We start from the raw sequence: 5,109 nt of genomic DNA, 5'->3' as shown, positions 1-5,109 counted from the left end.
CTTTTTATGGTGACCGGCATAAGGTCAATTTTGAACAAATGGTTGTCTAGAGTGAGAGTACACCCTATGTAAATATCATTAGCGCGCTCAACCTTTCCATTTGCCATTTCTACGATGTAAGAATCTTCTAGTGGTTGAGAATTTTGCTTAAGTATATGTTTGAATTGGTGACTTATGAAACTTCTTTCTGCCCCACTATCGAAAAGTACGCATGCATAAGAGTTATTGAGGAGGAACGTACCAGTAACCACAGAGGGATCCTTGACTGCTTCTCCTTGCCCTAAAGTTAGGACTCTCCCTACACCCCCAGCATTAGGGGCTCGTGCCTTGGGGCAGTTCCTCCTGAAGTGTCCTGTTTCACCACATCCATAGCAGGTTTGGCTTGCTCCGGTGTTGGCGGTCGTAGCGACTTGTGCGGCGGGTTGGGTAGTCGCTCTACAGAATCGTGCGGTGTGCCCCTTTTTGTTATAGTTATTGCAGTGTAACTCTCGACAAGCACCATTATGGTGGTAGTTACACTTGTTGCACTTGGGAAGAGTTCCTGTATACTGTTTCGGCAGCGCTGGAGCGACAGCAGTAGTGGCGGCACGAATAGCAACAATCTGTTGCTTTTTGGCGGGGTCCTGCATTGGTTGTTTCTTTTTATTGCCCCAGAACTTCCTCTTGTTTTTCCCTCCTTTTGTTCGGTCGGTGGTGGTTATCACGGTACCACGGCTAGCCCTGTGATCTATGAGTTGTTGTGCCAATTCCTTGGCACTCTCAAAGGTAGTGGGTTTCGAGGCCAATACACTATCTTGAATCTGGGATGACAGCCCCCAGAGATATCGTTCCACCTTCTTCTCTTCTGGAGTGACCATTGTTGGACAGAGGAGTGCTAGGTCATTGAAACGGGCAATATAAGTTTCAAGATCAGTGCCTGTCATTCTGAGGTTCCAAAGTTCTTCTTCAAGTTTTTGTATTTCGCCCCTCGGGCAGTATTCCTTTAACATTAGGGCTTTCAAATCCTCCCATCTGATTGCGTTAGCTACTGCGGGAGTAAGTGATTTAACTTGGCCATTCCACCAAGTAAGTGCTTTTCCAGTGAAAGTGAATGTCGCATACTTGACCTTGCTCGCTTCGGGACAAGCGCAGATTTCAAAAACTGCCTCGGTCCTTTCGAACCATTGCACCAGTGTGATAACGCCCCCGCTTCCATTGAAAGGGTCGGGTTTGCCATTCGTGAAGTCTTTGTAAGAGCACTCCCTCGTACGCCCCGTGCTGTCCCCATGAATGGAATTGGTAGCTCCGGATCCAGAACCGCTAGAACCATTGGTTCCCATTTGCGACATCGTTTCTGCCACGGCTGCCGTTACTGCAGCCCGGAACATTGCATGATCAAACTGCGGAGGTGGTGGTGGAGGCGGCACTGTGTTGTTGGAAGGCCTTGATCTTTTCCTTGGTGGCATGGTTCTGTCATAAAAAAAATGACCAGTCGGTAAGACTTTAATAGTGATAACGAGTCGAGTGTTACTGGTTTCATCCCTCTTGTATTTTATCAAAACTTTATTATCCGTAAACTGTTTGTGTGATCAGGTTATGATGTATAGTGCCAAACATTCAATAAATAAAACACATGCCAAATTTCATTGATACTTTTAGTACATAACGTTTAGAGGGAAAAGTTTGACCTCATAAGGGTCTACATTACATCGTTACAAAAGATAGTTTTTGGCATTACAAAAACCCTTTGAATAGTGTAATCACATAGTCGTAGGGTCGACCTACATACAAAGAGTAGCACCAACGCATACTCCTAAAATTTTACTACCAAAACATGAGAATAGTAATGAGTTCTAATCACTGCGACCCTTCTTTGGCGGAGGCTACAATGATGTCGATGCGCCCTATAGTTCCGCCAATCTGCGTTCGGCTGCAACCATTCTTTCTTCGAGTGCAATGTATCTTTCCCGATACTCTCTTGTTTCAGCTTGAGCTACAAGAAGGTCTTGAATGAGTTGGTCTCTATGGTGGGAGCCTCGTTCCAGGTCTCTGGTGCGATCAGTAGTAGACTGTACGATGGCACTTAACTCCCGGACCTGATCGTTCGTCGTCCTTCCACGATCATCCATACTTGCTATTCGTTGTATCGTGACGGGGAGAGCTCTTTCAGCCGGTCCACCATGAGTGAGATCATAGTAACCTCGTTGGTAGCCATATTGTTGGGCTTAGAAGATTGCGTCTTTTGGGCTCGTTTGTTTATAATTCTTTGTATTACGGTTTGGGCTTGTCCAACCGTGTGTCTTTTATGCTTTGTATATAAGCTTATGCTTGCATGCATATTAGGTTAAGGTTTTAGAGATCTGAAAATAGCGATACATCTAGACGACAACAGGTTTCTTTGATCGTTCTTGTAACCTTCCAATCCTCTACAGTTGATGTTCTTAATCGAGCTCTTCTGAGGATTTTGTTTAATCATTCGACACGTTTGATTCAATCTTGTCTTGTTCTTTTATTGTGTTCATATCGTCATTGTTTAGTTACTTGTTCAAGATCTAATCGATCTTTATAGATTAAAGGTTTGTTTAATCTCAACAATTGGTATCAGAGCAGGAGGCTGTGTAATTGATACACATCTTTTCTGTGAAAAAGATTTCCATTAGGGTTTTTCCGCAATCATTAATATTTATTGAGCCGTCATCTCTTTATTGACGTATCTCGATATTTATTACTTTGCCCTAATCTGCTTTATTACAAGTCTGATCTTTGAACAGGTTTTTACGATCATAATGGACGCGACACAATCAAACGTTATCAATATTTCAAACAGCATTGGTTCGACGACAAGGATTCCGATCTTATACACCAACGATTATGAAGTATGGGCACATCATTTCGAAGACTACGTTATTGGGTCGGAGGAAAATGGGTATTTGATTTGGGAAGCCATCACCAACGGACCGTTTTCTCATTCTGCAACGTCCAGAGTCATTAAAACTCAAAAAGAATACAATGACCTGCTTAAGGACGTGAAAGACATTGCACAAGATGAAAAAGACAAGTTCCAATGCAATATCAAAGCACTAAGATTGATCCGGTTTGCCCTTCGGTCCGATACATTCAGATTGGTTAGCTCTTGCACGACGGCGAAGGATGTATGGGACAGACTTCGTGAATTGTATTCTCCAGTTGATGTTCTTAATCGAGCTCTTCTGAGGATTTTGTTTAATCATTCGACACGTTTGATTCAATCTTGTCTTGTTCTTTTATTGTGTTCATATCGTCATTGTTTAGTTACTTGTTCAAGATCTAATCGATCTTTATAGATTAAAGGTTTGTTTAATCTCAACAATTGGTATCAGAGCAGGAGGCTGTGTAATTGATACACATCTTTTCTGTGAAAAAGATTTCCATTAGGGTTTTTCCGCAATCATTAATATTTATTGAGCCGTCATCTCTTTATTGACGTATCTCGATATTTATTACTTTGCCCTAATCTGCTTTATTACAAGTCTGATCTTTGAACAGGTTTTTACGATCATAATGGAAGCGACACAATCAAACCTTATTAATATTTCCAACAGCATTGGTTCGACGACAAAGATTCCGATCTTATACACCCATGACTATGAAGTATGGGCACATCACTTCGAAGACTATGTTATTGGATCGGAGGAGAATGGGTATCTGATTTGGGAAGCCATCACCAATGGACCGTTTTCTCATTCTGCTACGTCCAGAATCATCAAGACACAAAAAGAATACAATGATCTGCTAAAGGACGTGAAAGATATTGCACAAGATGAAAAGGATAAGTTCCAATGCAATATCAAGGCATTAAGATTGATCCGGTTCTCCCTTCAGTCCGATACTTTCAGATTGGTTAGCTCATGCACGACGGCAAAGGATGTTTGGGATAGACTTCGCGAACTGTATTCTACAGACGAAGATCTTGAACATTCGATTCAAACCGAAAGTTGAGGAGCACAAGAAGGAACCAAAGGTTGACGGCGACTCTGTAGTGAGCTGCTTTTACTGTGGTGGGAAAAACCATTATGCTAAGGACTGTGTCCTCAAGAAAATGGCTGAGAAAGATGATGGAAACGATGAGGAAGCTGTGTTGCAGAAAAGGCTAGATGAGTTGAGAAAGAAGAAGTCTGCTGCTAACCCGCCTTGTAATGCCCTTATTGTGCAGGGTTCTGTTCCAGGTGATGAGTTCGGTAGCACGGAAGTTTGGTCTACGGACTCAGAAGACGAGGAAGTGAGGCAGCCTACTCATGGAAAGGCGTTCGTGTCTAAGGAAGAAGGCAGTGGTGGTAAATGCCTTATGGTTTCTGACGTATCTCAATTGAGGGGATACAACACCGATGGAGGCAATGATGGACAAAATGCAAAAGAGGATATGTGCTTCACAGCCAAACCACTCAGCCAGCAGTTCAATGAGCTTGATGAACTGATAAAGAAGGTACAATCTGTTTTTGTTTCATGTAAAATACCATCATCCTCTTATGAGAAAGAACTAAAAGGTGTTAATACAAGAATATCTCATCTAGATAGTAGCTTAACTCAAACTCGGGTCACAAATTCTAACCTAACTGATCAATTGAGCAGGGCAGCGTCGAAGAGTGAGGAGCGGAGAATGTGGATAGAGTTAAAGGAATCGGAATTAGTCAGAGTTAAAGATGAAAACATTTATTTGCAAAGAGACAATTTGAAATTGTTAAAACAACGAAATGTTTTTTGTTTAATTGCTAAACGTCTGTATTCTAATATTACTCAGCTCCACTTGGATTGTGAAATAGGCCAAAGAATTCACCGCATGATTTTGCCCTTCCTGGAATTTAAGGAAGATGAAATCGATGCCGAAGCTTATAACTGTGAAAGTGTGATATCATCTGATAACATAAATCCCACCTACATGTATGGACTGGACAAAATTGAGTCCTTCATTAAATCTAAAGACCACAAGCTCATGCTTAAAAATCTTTTGGATGAAAATGACAGACTTAAACTGAGGACCGAAACCATGCAAAAATTTGACTCTTTAAACACCAAAGTAAGCTCAGAAAACAAAATTGATGTTGAAAATGCATCTGAGCTTGATGAGGATGACAATATGAGTGAAATTTCTGT

Source organism: Lactuca saligna, chromosome 7, assembly GCF_052625555.1.
Source record: "Lactuca saligna cultivar CGN05327 chromosome 7, ASM5262555v1, whole genome shotgun sequence".
NCBI lineage: Eukaryota > Viridiplantae > Streptophyta > Magnoliopsida > Asterales > Asteraceae > Lactuca > Lactuca saligna.
Note: the sequence above shows the minus strand (reverse complement) of the source record.